At 43.8% G+C, this 16,176-nt stretch overlaps 1 pseudogene; it reads left to right on the forward strand.

Annotated features, from left to right (window-relative positions):
* LOC120848747 overlaps nt 1–6,209 on the forward strand; it is a 107,774-nt pseudogene extending 101,565 nt beyond the window's left edge.
* The last annotated feature ends 9,967 nt before the right edge of the window (nt 6,210–16,176 follow it).

A 16,176-nucleotide genomic window follows, 5' to 3' on the forward strand; every position in this document is an offset into this window, starting at 1 on the left:
ACTCGCCGGCCGCCATGACACCCCAAACTCAAGTCGAGGAGCGGCTCGAGGAAGCGACAGAGCTACCTTGAGATTCTCGAGGAAAGAGTCAAGTATTTCCTCGAGTCGAGGAGCGTTTGGAGTGGAGGTCGGTTTATGAAGCGCAAAACCGGCCTCGAGTGGAGTTTCGAGTCGAGTTCGAGTCGAGGCCCGTTTATGAATTCGGCTGATAGAGTGAGCGGGCGTATATTTGGATAGCGAGTATCTAGTAGCACAGAGCATTTCTGGGGGAACCTGTCCGCTAGCGCACAAATTTTGCAGTAGCGAGGACCCGAAACATGGTTTTCGAACCCGAAAAGAAAATAATCGGTGGCGCGTGGGACGCGAGGAGCACGAGCGGACATTCCATCGCTCGGAAGAAGAGTGTTTCGGCGTCTCGCCGCAGTGGGGCGCCCGTCATATGGCTCTTCTCTCATCTGTTGTTTACCGCTCTACCTTTTCAATTTCGGCGGGCGCTTCCCGTGGTGATCTGCCACGCTCTGTCAGTATAGAGGAGGCTATAATTCCACCATGCATGGCGGCAGTGGTGGCGAAATGAAACTGGCGGTAAGATCGGTCTATTCGTAACAGGTGACAAAATGATCTGTAATCCTTTCTATTTATCCGTAGTTTTGTAAGGAAATAATTACTTATTTTGCGAAGTAATTGTAAAGTAATTTCCTTATTTTTTTAGGTAAAGAAAGTGCGATTCGTTACGTTTTGTTTTCATTCACGGAGGAAAAAAACGGAATTTAAAACACCAAGCGAAATTCTAGAAATGTTTATTTTGTGGTGAAGATTAGCCTTCTTGGATTTATATTGTAACCTGTACTTACAATGCTCAAAGACTTTCTAAACGTTGCATAACACCTATATTCATTATTTATTTGGACTTTGGGTGTTTGCCATCATGAGGATATTTATGTTAACCATGTAACTTCAAAAGCTTTAAGAAAAAAAAATGTAAATGCTCAGACAAAGCACCCAAACTAGCAACCACAGCCACAAAACCTCTGTCTTACAGAAGTGTAGTTAGGCTTACACTAGAATACGCTTATAGTCTGGTTTCCTCACAAAAAAAAGCCCTCATAACTTGACAGTATACAGCGTAAAACGATGAAATTTATCTAGAGTAGATACAGGCACACACAACCTCCTACCAAGCTTCCCAGAAAAGCTGGTTTCTTAACCCTAGCTAACACACTTAAACGTGTTAGGCTTAAGTTCCCCTACATCCCACTTCACGATTATTTCAATATTAATAGGTCCAGTTATTCATAATTTTTTGATGCTAGGCTGACTAGACATAAACATAGCAAAACATTCTCCGAATATTCCTTCCAAAATGACTGTTTCCTGCACTCTTTCTTTCCATTAGCCATCACAGAATGGAACCAGCTCTGTCATAGTGTTACTAACAGCACCACCGTCACTTCATTTTACTAGATGCTCTTACATTACCAATTACCATTTAGCGTGTCTTAGTTATGCCTAAATTGTTATCCTTCTGTATTCGAAATAAGTGTTTTTTGTAATGATGTTTTGCTTTTCATATAATTAGCTCCACCCATAAGCTTCTTTTCTTGTGAATAATCTACCATGATGTTGTAGGCAAGACGCATGCCCTTTTTGTATATGTGTGTTGTGTCCTGTGAAAATACATTTACAGTATTTTTAGGTAATAAATTAATACTTTTTTGATGGCTTGGGTGTTTGCAAATTGCAGCATGCTCGCCCTCAACGAAGTGGGAAGCAAACGGATATAAAGAATCGAACTATGGGTGCAAAATACATGAGACAAGACTCTCATAGTTCAAATAAGTTCCTAAAAAAAATAAGTATCCAAATGCCCGCGAGTTGGCACAGCGGTTCTGTGCGCGCCTGTTATTTTTGCCACTTCACTCTTCCTTTACTTTCGAAGACACGAAGTGGAGGACACCAAACTATTGCGTGTGTTTAAAAAGCTCGAGACAATTAACAATGTCATCTTAGGTTTCAGTTACTACGACAGTTTGTGTAATGTCGCAAGAGGAGCGAACGTTCCGTCTTCGGCTGAAATTGAGTTAAGTACTGAAATTTACTGAAAACGATGTGACAGTAACAGCATGTTACTCAAATCATATTAGAACACATCTCATATATTTTAATTACCAATGTTTATTTTATTTCGTGCTGTTTTTCGCCTATTGTTCTGAAAGTTCCAGGCTGCCCACTTTCCTGATACTGTATTCGTTCGTCAGCTTTGTGCGACCTAGATAAAATTGATGATGTTTTTCTACTTCAAGGGGCACATTGTCGGTAGATTGTGTTTTCTGACGAGGATCTTTCCGGGTTTTTAAAGTGTCCTGAAACCAATTAATAATAAAAAAGTATTACTCGACGTCAGCTTTTCTTTATTTCTTAGTAATAATTTTGACTAGTGGATTCCCGACATGACGATCATTGGCTCTCGCAATGGAGGGAAGCTGCGTTGCGGTTGACTAACATAACATCTAGCTAAAGTAAAAAAAAAAAAGAAAAAAAACACTGAGCTGTGATGTGTACGGCCGACCCTAGCGACATGCGTTTTGGACTGCATATTAGCATTCTACTTTTAATTTACCCTAGGACGTAAATTTAATATAACACAGCGGAAGTAACGAATTACTTTTTAAAGAAGCGGTCACTTACTTTTATGACAGAGTAATAGTGATACTTTTAGTTAGAATGTAGTCTTGGGAAACAGTAGATGTAATTCCTTACTTTTTTATAACGTGTACAATTCTGATGTTTCACGCCAACGCTGCGACTACCGAAATGATCGCCGAGGCGTTGATTTTCGCAAGCCCGAGGCAACTGCTCGCTAAGTGCGTGTATCCAACCATTAAGACGCATACGACTTTCGGCTCCAAGAAGTAATCATCGTGACTACACAGATTTTGCGAAAAATAGACTGAAATGAACAGGGCTCTTGAATCCTTGAAATTATGCAGTAGGAAATAATGATCAAGTATGGTTGGATCACGGAAGTACCAGTAGGCAGATGTAAAGTAAAAAAAGCATTCCTACCTAATATCATTACACATCGCCTTTAATTTAGAGTCCTCTTTTTGTCACTCCTTATGGTGTTCGCCCCCTAAAGCACGATTCTCTTCCAGACGATTTCCAATACAAGATATACTAATCGGTTTCCTTCTTGTTCCTCAACAGCCTGGCCCTACGCGAACGAAATTACTCTACCGGTGTCAATAATTGTGGACACTGTTCACCGTGCACCCTGTGCGAGCGACATGAAATCCCCAGAATATGTCGCAATAATTATGAATGCGCTGTGTATTACATGCGAATATTTTGAAATTAACCTGACACCAAACGTTGCAAAAAATAAAGCCTCAATAAGCAAAACTGTAATGTATGCATAGCGGCCTTTATCCGATCTCAAATAACTGTACTGACAAGCATTAACGGTGCTTTTTTATTAGGGGTGTGCAAATATTCAAAATTTCGAATACGGATCGAATATTTTCTTTAGTCGAAACGTATTCGATTCGAAAATTGCATATTCGGAAGTTCCCGATTATTCGGCCAAAGCCGAATATTCGGGAAAGAGGACGAATATTCGCACAAACTGCAAATATCCGAGCAAGTAACGAATAATCTGCCTGCCACGCGTTACCCTATGAATATGTTTATCCACTGAGAAAGGCGTATGATGCATGCTTATCCGTCTGCTCCTTTTCTATCTGTCCGATGCCAGCAAGACAGGATCAGGTTCGGTTTCTTTTTCACCAAGCCCTTTGTTGTGTGGCACTTTTATTGCAATATGTGATGTAATTGCGCGTTCTATAAATTGATACAATGAAATAAACCTCGAAAGTGAAATATAAATATAAAATATATCTCGAGAGTGTTATCTAATATAAATGTTTGAAAATTAAAAAAAAAAGTAAAATGCTAGGCGCGAGCAGAACATTGCATCGCCAGTGACAACAACTTCTGCCACTCCCGCACAGTCAAAACTAGGATTGTCGCGAACCTGCCCAGGTTCGAGTTCGACCAAGTTCGACTTTTTCTAACTTTCAACGTGAGGTCTCACAAAGGTTCAAGTGAAGTTCGACTTTTGTGCGCATGCACAAACAGTTTAAAAAAATATAGTTGGCTCCGCCCGGCAGAGGAAAAGTGCTACATTTGTTGCGTTTATTGGCATCACTGGGTGAGCAGTTAATTTCCTTAAACGATAACTTGTAATGAGTGCATTACTAGAAGTATCTGCTGCAGCCCAGTAATATGCAGTTGCATTGATTTAATTTAGAAAGGCAATAAAACTTGCTCTTATCTCTTGTTTTGCAATCTTTTATTACTAGACAGATATTCGATATTCGATTCGATATTCGAACCCCTTTTTTGTCTTATTCGTATTCGATTCGTAATCAAAAATTTTAATATTCGCACAACCCTATTTTTTATACTACTCACTTTTCTACCAGTAGAAAACCTAGTGTGTACTAGAGTGTTTAGTACCACAGACGGACCATTGCGCAAAAGCTTTGTTGTGCAAATGAACAAATCGTTCAACGCGAGCGAAGAATGGTATTGAAATGTTTGGTCATGGCTGTTTTTCGCATTTCACAACTTATTGCGAGTTTTTCTAAAACATTGTTTCTTCTGAAAAAAAAAACTGCTTTGAGGCAGTTTGGTCAGCGCTCAGTGCAAATAGCCTTTTTTTTAGTTTAATCACGAAAGGGTTGGCGTTATAAAATAATTGTGATCAAACCTACGTTTTAACCAAATTTTTGTGCAGGTGAACTTGAGGTTTGAGCAAATTCCAGAAGTGAATGTGAAACTCATGCTAAGAGAAGTAAACATTTTGGAGGTAAGAATTTACGTACATTTCTCAGATGTTTTCGGTGGATGGTATATTACTCATACAACATTTTTTTTTTATTTTTTAACAATATTATAGAGCCAGAACGAGGGCGATTGGGTTAAAGTGGCAATGGGCAAAACTTTAGATTCAAGCGTGACCCTGAACAAATTAGAGGAAAGAGCTGCTGAAGGAGACCCCTTAGCAAGGGGAGCTGCCATCGTGTTACTTCTAACAGGGTTCGTAGGTATTTTGTTTTGACCTTTTAAATTGAAGTAAGCTTTTTGATAAAATCCTTTATGCCAGACGTTCGCCCTTGCGTTCTACCGTCTGTGCAGTTTTCCGCTTAAAAAGAAGTGGTAAAAAGAATTTACGTAGCACCATGGTATTATTTGACGCCAGGAATTGGCACAGTGGCGTCATTTTATATGAACATGCCGTATAGTGTCAGATCACGTGACTTCATTTTTCCAGCTACATTCAGCAGGGATCTAAAGGCAAATTATGTCAGGTAGTATATTGGTATCACGTAAGGCAGCTGCGACATCAGATCAAGCTACTTCAAATCCCGTGACGTGAATTTCTTGGCCGAAATTAGCGGAGAAATTGATACGACGTGATCTCATATCACGTAACGTTGAGCAGGTAACCACGTCACAAGATGTCAGCGACGTGGCAGTTCCTCACCAAATTTGATAGGAAAATTATTAGGCCTTGTGTTCTGCAATTATTTAAACAACGGTTTAATACCTTCCGTACATATTTAAACGATCGCTCATTAAAAGCTTCATACTATGCATTATAGGACTTTGGAGATAAGTTTTCTGATAATTTCTTACTTTCTCAAAACCAGGATACACTTTGAACGCAGCAATGATAATAAACGATTTAGGAGATTAAGACGTGTCTTTTAAGAACAAAATATCAGACACCTTTTAGCGTCACATGCAATATATTTTTTGGTTGAATTCGCTAAGTGTTTGTTAAACAACTTGTACTGTATCTACCCTGAAGCATTCCATAGTGTAAATCATGACGGTTACTCGGGGTTTCTGTTAAAGTCGCTATCAACGTTTTAAGGAAAATTTACGGCCGTAACGCTCCTAATGGTGAAGTTGCGAATTGCTAAGCCGATGAGAGAACGAAATATTATCTGATTGTGTTTATGACTGAACGCGTGGCTGACGATGTCGCACGCTGATATTTTGTAGGATGCATTTTTTCTAGGAGCGTAATGCCCGGATTCCTTTTGATCATTCGAAATATGACCATTTCTACACTGCAATTTATTTACAGGAGGAACTGCTTCGCCTCATTCAGTGGTTATCCAGTGGAAGGTGAAAATTAATAATTGTTACATATATGTGTAAATGTCAACAAATCCGGGTTAATAGAGCTTTCGAAAATATTAATACCATCAAACGAGCTCCAAAAGTCCTCTAATACTGCGCCGCGCGTTGCCGAGCGAGCGCGTAACCAAATGGCTACCGCGCTTGGCTATCAAGCGGAGGCTCGGGGTTCGATTCTAGTGAGCCGGACTGTTGATTTGTTTAATCTCTCAACTTGACATTCTCGTAATTTCGAGAACCTTATCGTCTGATCGACTTGCAAATGCACTATGCGCCAAACGTTCTACGCAGAATGTTCCAGAAACCTACGCGGGTACAAAAGGTGCTCCGCGTGGCGCTCCGGGATTAGTCTCGTCCCAACGGTCGATTCTGTTGTTCCGCAGACTTCAATGTGCGCGACACTCTGTTCTTATATTCTGTTTCATTTTTGTTTTGGGCACAGTTCGCCCCGTTAAACGTCTGAGTTTCCTCAGTTATTCTTTGTTTCGTCACCTCGTCGTTCCTGACATTTGGGTGGAGGTGAGGGGTAACGCGTGTCTGTGCGGCGTACCCCTTCAAGGGCCCGCAGTGCAAGTCCGATTTCAAGCCCGGTGAGAAGACCATTCTATGAGGAACCTGAAACTCGGACTAGCCGCCGCACCCAGGAACAGGATCCTGAATTTGGTTTGCTGCTGGACAAGCCAAAGCCGTAGAAGACGACGATGGCCAGCCAGTCGCAGACCCCGGCCGCTTCTGCCGTTATATATCTGCTCGTTGCACCAAGGACTCCGACGCCTTTTTCCAGTGACCTCCACGAAGACATTGAGGAGTCACTGCAACACTATGAGCGTGTGGCCCGCCATAACGGGTGGACAGCTAAGCAGTGCTTGTAGAACATCTACTTCTCGCTGGAAGGGACTGCGAGGTACTGGCTAGAGAGCCACGATGTTTCTTTAACTTCGTGGGAGGTGTGTAAGCAATCTGTAACCTCTTTCAAGTATCTCGGAGTTCACGTCACTTCTAACCTATCGTGGAAAACTCATTCTGATCATATAATCACTAACGGAAATTCAATGCTTGGATATTTAAAAAGAAACTTTTCCTTAACCCCTATGTCCCTAAAACTTCCTTGTATAAGACTTTAATACATTCAAAGTTGCAATATGCCGCAGCAATCTGGGAGCCAGGTCACTCAACGCTTATAACAAATATCGAAGCCCTGCTAAATCGCGCCGCACGATTCATAGTCCAACTATCATCGCACCGCAAGTGTCTCATCTATGAAAACCGCCCTAGCCTTGCCTCTTCTTTCCTCAGGTAGGAAAATATCTCCTCTGTGCCTCATCCATAAAATCTATCATTCCAACGCTTCACTGAAAAACAAACTACTCATGAGCACCTCCCCCCTTCATTTCTCCCAGCATTGATCACAAGCTTAAAGTTGGCATACCTCATTGTGAAACTTAAGCATACATCAACTCTTTCACCCCTAGAACGTTATCTGAACGGAACCACCTTCCCGCATCATTAGTAACTATTCCATCAACAGATTTATTTAGAAAAGCTCTAGCTACTCACTTTTGCTAAGATTATGCCGTACTAACATTTATGACCAAGTCGCCTTGTTGTTTGAATTTTATACAGAGCCAATATTTTATGTCCACCGCCTCTGTAATGCCCCTGGGCCCTGAGGTTATTGAAATAAATAAATAAACTGAAGACGTTTACCAGCCGACCCCGACGCGAGAGGGACAAAGACATCCTTCGAACAAGAACCCAAGGCCCAAATGAAAGAATCACCAGCTTCGTCGAGGATGTTTTTCGCCTGAGCGCACGCTTCGACCCTAAGGCTACAGAGGAGAAGAAGCTGTGCCGCCTGATGAGGCGTGTAAAGAGCTAAATATTCGGCGGTCTTATGCGCGATCTAACGACAACCGTCGACGAGTTCGTCACGGAGGTGACAAATACGGAATGGGCCCTACATGCACGCGCCAGACACTACCAGCGACACCCTGGCGAAATGACTCTGGCAACATTCGGATTCGACCTTGGTACCAACCTCCTCGGCATCCGTGACATCTTCCGTGAAGTCGTCCAGGAGTTGAAGAAGCTGCTGCCCCCTGCCACACGCCCAGCCTCGCTCTCCATCGCCGAGCTCGTGGGGGAAGAATTCCAGAGAGCCATCCAGTCAGAGGCTCTCATCAGCGTGGCAGACCCCGAGGAACCGACGCTAACCTACGCCGCAATGGTCCGACAAGCACCGCCAGCCCGGCGTCGTACATGGTGCCTTCCCGACGTGAACATCCAGTGTTGCAATATACCCGACGCCAGGAATATCGGACGCACGTCCGGCCAGAACAAACTGCGCCAAGAAAAACCGATGAGTGGAGGACAACCGATCGACGTCCATTGTGTTACCACCGCGGGGATGCCGAGCATATCTACCGCGGTTGCTCCTACCGGTAAAATGGGCTGCGCGGCTTCCACCCGAGCGACTCACACGCACGCTAAGGTGAGCGACCACTGGAGATTTAAGAAAATGTTCGACTACCTCAGTCTCCCCCGCTTGCACATCGCCGCTGTTCCCGATCGCCGTCGCCACGAGGTCCAGCTTCGTCGATGCACCGACCCTGTCGTGAGAGCCTGTCGCCCATTTCTCGCCGGGAAAATTAAGCGCGGCAACTCCCGGAGGTGAAGTTATTGTGGACAGACAACGAAAACAGCCTCCACGGATGCCGGAGCGCTCCCACACTCCCGACACTATGCATCGCAACAAAGTCTATGCAACGGTGCCCAACAACTTAATCTTGTTATCGACAACCACAACGCATTGGCCCTCGAGGACATCGGAGTAGACTACTCAGTCTTGAGTGGGAGGCTCACTAGCCGCCCTCAAGAAGTAACGGCGCCATGGGATGAGCCGCAGATACGAACCGCAGGAGGACGCCTCATTACGCCTGTCGGCAGGTGCACTGCTTCCATCGAAATTTACGGTGATCCGCGTCCTGTGAAATTCGTCGTTCTACAAGACTGTGCCAGAGACGTCATTCTCGGCATGGACGTTTTGTGTGAATACGGTGCCATCATCAACCTTGGAGAGAACAGATTGACTCTGCGGGCACCTTTTCGCCTTCAGAAAAGCCCCAAACAGCGTCAGCCGCCGTCCGAGTCGCTCCCGACCACGTGAACCAGTCGCCGCGATTAAGTGTTGTCGTAACCGTCGTAACCGATGCAGCTACCCTTGGTGAAATTGTTCTGGAAGGAAACCTCCGATTGCTCCTGGGAAGAGGAATAATCGTCGCAAGATGAGTAGCTCAATTTCAGCATGGCCGCACTTTTTTCTCGTCACGGACTTCCGAAAATAAATGCAGCACCTCATGAAGGGTGCAGCCCTGGACCACTTCGAGGAACTCCGGAACTCCCCCGAAATAGCCGAGATTACTAAAGAATCCTCACCACCTCAGCAAGACTGTGCGTCGCCAGCGGAGCTCGACAATGACCCTAAGCTTCCGGGCCCGAAAAGATGGCAGCTGATTAACCTCCTCGCCGAATACCGCGACTGCTTTGCGACGTCGTCGAAGCTGCGCCAAACCGCCGTTGCGAAGCACCGCATCATCACCGAGGACGATGCGCGCCCTGTGCATCGATCGCCGTTCATAGACTCCGCAAAGGAAAGGGAAGTGATTACGGAGAAAGTTCGAGGGATGCTGAATGACGACATAATTCAACCTTCAAGCAGTCCATCGGTCTTTCCAGCAGTAGTGGTTAAGAAGAAAGACGAAACGCTTACGTTATGCCTGGACTACCGGCAGCTGAACACGGTGACGAAAAAAGACGCATATCCACTCCGCTGATTCGACGACACCTTAGACCGGCTGCGACACTCTCGATACTTTTCATCGATGGACCTGAAGAGTTGCTACTGGAAGATGGAAGTCGACGAACGAGACCGAGAGAAGACAGCTTTCGTCACGCCAGATTGACTGAAAGAGTTTAAGATGATGCTAATCGGACTATGCACGGCGCTATCAACTTTCCCGCGTGTCATGGACACCGTACTGGCAAGACTGAAGTGGCAGAGCTGTCTTGTCTACGTCGACGACGCCATAGCGTTTTCCGGCGACTTCAACGAGCACTTGCTACGACTCCGAGCAGTTATCGAAGCCATACAAACCGCCGGACTCACCCTCAAGCCGTCAAAGTGTCGGTTTGCCTATGACGAACTGAAGTTCCTACAGTGTAAAAAAAATATCCCGTAAAATTACGGAAATTTCCAGTTAATTTTTGATGCCGGTACAATTTCTGTTGTCTTGCATAACGGTCACAGCATTAACTAGGTATTACGTACATGACAGTAATGAGGCCCTACGGTTTTTGCCCGTAACTTGACCCGTAGAAGCATGGCAGAAAACCGTAACTCTCATGCACGTGATCCACAGATACGGGAATTGTTCCGGCATCGAAAATTAGCTGGCGTGTTGTCCGTAACTTGCGACGGCAAAAACCGTAACAGTTAATGACTGAGCTGCACGTGGTGTGCAACGACGGAAACCGTTCCGTCATCAAAAGTTAGCTGGCGTGTTGTCCGTAACTTGCAACGGCAGAGAACCGTAAATCTCAATCACTGAGCTGTACGTGATGCGCGAAGACAGGAATCGTTCCTGGATACAAAATTAGCAGGTGTGTTGTCCACACCTTGCAGCGACGGCCACAGCCTGTTGAACTGCTAGCTGCAGTGATTTAACAAAATAAATGGCTCTGTGAACAATAAATATAGCATTTTACTCCTTATTTAGTGCTCACTGAGGTATCCGTTTTGTTAAATCACTCCAGCTAACATTTTAACAGGCTCTGGCCATTGCTGCAATGTGCGGACAACACGCCAGGTAATTTTTAATGTCGGAACGATTCCCGTCGCCACTCGTGACGTGCAGCTCAAAGATTGAGAGTTAAAGGTTTCTGCCGCTGCAAGTTACAGACAACACGTAAACTAATTTTTGATGCGGGAACAATTCAAATTAAATATCTAGTGCCCAGGGAATGTGACTAGGCTGCTGGTTCAAGTTCTTTCAGGAGTTAATGCCAGCTGCGCATCCCAGAGATTAACAGCTTCTTAAACACGGTGTTAGAAATTTCGAGGAAGTGCACATAAGATACATTATTAAGCAAAACATGTTCATACCTCTATTCTTAAGAAATAATTAGTGGGCCATGTCTAGCTTTCCTGTGGAAGACAATCTCTAATTTCCTGAGCAATCAAGTCCATATGAAGAATTACAGAACCTGGAAAACAAAACAAAAAATGTGGAATGTGGTTAGGTTATGAACAGAATGTGATGACAGAATAAACCTCCCAATTTCCGCAAACTATGAGTTACATGTAAGGGCATTGAAGGAGCCTCAGCTGAACTCTGGCGGGCACTAAACAGTGAAACCAACTTGTGACTTATGATATGAAACCATTTTAACAAGAGAAGTTAGAAAAATGCATTTGAAGACAGAATTTCCGCATCCAGTAAGTTACTTCAAGCCTGTGGGCACGAGTTAGTTTAAAAAGTTTCTGCCAGCTGTGCCTCCCAGACATAATTAAACACCGTGTTAGTGGGGTTGTGCGAATTTTAGGAATTTCGAACAGCAGTTTCAAATGATACACTATTCTATATTCGCTTTGAGAAGAACTGCACTGTTTGTGTTTTTCGAAAAGTTGGTTGCGGCGGGCTAGTCCCGTTGAGTGCACTTCTCACCGAACACCGTTGCACTGCGGAGAAGCAATACCTGCGGAAACGAGCTCTGCGGGTGTTGCTTCTCCGCTGTGCAACTGTGCTCGGTAAGAAGCGCACTCAACAGGATAACCCGCCACGACAAACACTTGGGAAAGTAGAAATATCGCAATAGCGTGCTTGAAAGAAAAGCATACATTAAACGCGGGGTGGTGCACGCGTGCCGGCTGTATATGAAAATAAATGGAAACCTTGTGAACTTGTATGTCTACTTTGTAGTAAAAGTTTCAAAATTAAACTGACTGTTATGCAAGAGTACACTATGTTAGGCAGAGATGCACTTGAAACCTGCGTTCCTCATGCGCGATTCATTCTTTTAGAGCTCAGCTCTTAGGCGCCCGTTTCCGGCTTGAGCAGCGTCACCGTAATTGCGCTTTTCATTATGGGAAGTTTCCCATAATGACGTCACGAAGGTTACCCTCGTGAGGGTTACGAGGGTTATCCTCACGAGGGTCACGAGCGTTACCCTCACAAGGGTTGCGAGAATTAGTTACCCTCGAAAGGGTTACCCTCACGAGGGTCACGAGGGTTACTCTCACGAGGATCACCCTCACAAGGGTCACGAGGGTTATGAGAGTTACCCTCACGAGGGGCACCCCCCTGAGGTGCCGTGACCCCCCCCCCCCCCCCACGAGGTCACGTGACCTCAGGGAGTCACCTATCCCTCAGTACCCTTCCATCCTCCTCCTCAAGAGCTGCGCTCTAATCCGGCGTTACTGGGAGCTGTAAACGGCTTTCAATTTTTAACTAAAATTAACGAAAGATCGTTTTATATAGCAAGATTTGTAAATGCACTCAATTGGGCATCTCTATAGGATTCATTTATGTCAAATCCATCGTTTACTTGCCATTACAAGACATCATAACTTCTGAGGTCACAGTTCATAAATATAGATAGAATATACTTGGCTTATAAACAAACAAGTGGAACAACCTTCACAAGTTTAGCTGGGTTTTCGTCTAAGGATTATGCAATGATAGTAAAAAGCATGAAAAAACTATTCGATATTCAAATCGAAAATATTCGGCCAATACCTCTATTCGCTTCTAACTCAAAATCATCTATTCGCACAAGACTACGGGTTAGTAAGAAATTTCAAGCAAGTGCACGTAAGATGCAGTACGAAGTAAAACATGTTCATACCTTTGTTGTTAAGAAATAATTAGTGGGCCACGTCCAGCTTTCATTTGGAAGGCAATCTAACTTCCAGAGCAATCAAGTCTATATGGAGAACTACAGAACCTGGAAAACAAAAACAAAAAAAATGTGGAATGTGATTAGGTTATGAACGGAATGCGATGACACAATAAACCTCCCAACTTCAGCAAACTAGGAGTTACATGTAAGCGCATCGCAGGAGCCTCATCTTAACTCTGGCGAGCACTACAGTGAAACCCACTTGTGACTTATGATACGAAACCATTTTAACAAGGGAAGTTTAAAAACTTCCTTTGAAGACGGAATTGACGCGTCCAATGAGTTTCTTCAAGCCTGTTGTTACGAGTTAATTTCAGAAGTTTCTGCCAACTGCGCCTTCCAGAGATAATTAAACACCGTGTTAGTAAAAAATTTCAAGCAAGTGCACATAAGATGCAGTACAAAGTAAAACATGTTCATACCTTTATTCTTAAAATAATTAGTGGGCCATGTCCAGCTTTCACGTGGAAAAGAATCTCTAACTTCCTGAGCAATCAAGTTCATAGGGAGAACTACAGAACCTGGAAAACAAAAAAAAGTGTGGTATGTGATTAGGTTCTGAACAGAATGTGATGACAGAACAAACCTCCCGATTGCTGCAAACTATGAGTTACACATAAGCAGTGCTTGAAGTCTCCCTTAAGTTGAGGGGGATCCCTAAAAGAAGGGAGGGCGGGAGTAGGGGGGGGGGGGGGTTCTGACGAAATGTATTAGATGTACATAAAATAAAACCGACTGCTGACTCTGTCCCCACCGTACCTGCAACCCTCAAATTGCTAACCCCCAAATGTCACATTCCTAAAAAAATGCTATTTTATTGCAAGATATGATTTTGATTTTACTAATACTGGGGCTGTGGAGGAGGGTCCCAGACCATTCGTTAAAATCAGTGGGGGTCCGAGACCCCCTGAGACGACCCAGACTTTAAGCCCCTTACACAAGTGCAGTGCAGGAACCTCAGCATTATTCTGGCAGACATTAGACAGTGAAACCAACTTGTGACTTATGCTACGAAACCATTTTAGCGAGGGAAGTTTGAAAAATGCCTTCGAAGATGGAGTTGCTGCATTCACAGAGTTTCTTCAAGCCTGCTGTCGCAAGTTAATTTCAGATGTTACTGCCAAGTGCACCTCCCAGAGTGAAACAGGTGCTTGAACAGCACAGTAGTAAGAAATGTCGAGGAAGTGCACACAGGATACAGTAGGGAGTAAAACACGTGTGTACCTTTATTCTTAAAAATTAATTCATGGGTCATGCCCAGCTTTCATGTGGAAGGCAATCTTCAGAACTTCCAGAGCAATCAAGTCCATATGAACAACTACAGAACCTGAAAAAAAAAGTGGAATGTGGTTAGGTTCTGAATAGGATGCGATGACAAACTAAACCTCCGGTTATCTGCAAACTATGAGTTACATGTAATTGCACTGCAGGTGCCAGTGTGATTTAAGGAAGTGCACCTCCCAGAGATAAACAGGTGCTTGAACACCGTGTTAGTAAGAAATTCCGAGGAAGTGCACACACGATGCAGCAGAGAGTAAAACACGTGCAAACCTTTATTCTTGAGAATTAATTAGTGGGTCACGTCCAGCCTTCATGTGGAAGGCAATCATCATAACTTCCACAGCAATCAAGTCCATATGAACAACTACAAAACCTGGAAAACAAAAAAAAAAAGCGGAATGTGTTTAGGTTCTGAATAGAATGCGATGACAAACTAAACCTCCCGATATCTGCAAACTATGAGTTACACGTAAGTGCACTACAGGTGCCAGTGTGATTTAAGAAAGCTGTAAACCCCAAATCAAAGTACTTGAAAGGGGCATGGACACAGAAATTAGGTAAGTTAGAGTATTTGTTACATGAAAACACCTATTGGACATACACGAAAAATTGCAGAATATTCAAAACTCCAATTATTACAAAAAATTTTTTTTAATGTTCATCATTTTTATCTGGTGACCAGGATACCTTGACACAACTCCTACTGTGGCGACGGCAGCTCGCCGATAAACCGCGTGACTCTGATTGAGACGTTGAACAATTCCTCTTTCGTTGTTCTCTACCCGCGTTCGCCACGCCACGCCTGTTCGTTACTCAGGCTCTGTACCTGATTCTTCTTCTTCGGTCTCCCTCCATAAGTGACGTTCAATTCGAAGGAGCAAGCTGTGCCAGATATTCCAACTTCCCAAAACTTGGGAGGGAAAAGTGGGACAAAGGAGCTTAGTTGAGGTGAGGGACGCCTGGGCGCCTTCTGGTCCAGGCCTGGAAGTGCATACAAGAGATCTACAAGTGGCGCCGCCTCGCCGCTTGGGACTGACTAGGGACACTAAAGGGACAAGGCACAGATGTCTTTACCAAGGCCTGCAACCCGAGGGTCCCGCAACTAATTATAATTTTTGTGTGAAAGTAATGCATTCTTTGATAAACAAATTTGGCAGTTTTATAGTAACATGTAATGGGCTTCGGTGACATACTTAGATTTCATTTTTTCCATTCCTGAAAAGTCTAGAACCATTTGAATGCTAAAATAATATCTACAGCTGTTGTTTTGCTTTACACGTAAACATAATCGATTGTTTATGCGTACGTGAATTTAATGCTTAATCTATTAAAATGTTGTTATTGCCGCTACAAATTCTTGTCCCCCCCTATAATGCATTCCACGAGAATGCCCTTAAGGTAATGAACTTGAACTTGAGCTGAAGTAACTCCCATGAAACATAGTGTGGATTTTTATGGTGCTCCAACAACCAAAACAGAGCCACAAGTGATCCTAGTCGTCAATATAATTAGGATCAAAATCCACGGTGACTAAAATTGTAGATTGGCTTGTTGATACGTCACAAACGAAACATAAAAACCAGGTACGGATAGAAGTAACTCGGCAAACAAAAGGATCTCTCAGTGGAAGTTGCTACCAGGAATTAAAGATGAAACAAAACATAGAAGACAACTTAAATCATATGGCACCCCCTACCCCACATGGATATCAGTTTGTGTATTGACCAG

The sequence above is a fragment of the Ixodes scapularis genome, unplaced genomic scaffold, assembly GCF_016920785.2.
Source record: "Ixodes scapularis isolate PalLabHiFi unplaced genomic scaffold, ASM1692078v2 PGA_scaffold11__112_contigs__length_91849675, whole genome shotgun sequence".
In the NCBI taxonomy this organism is placed as follows: domain Eukaryota; kingdom Metazoa; phylum Arthropoda; class Arachnida; order Ixodida; family Ixodidae; genus Ixodes; species Ixodes scapularis.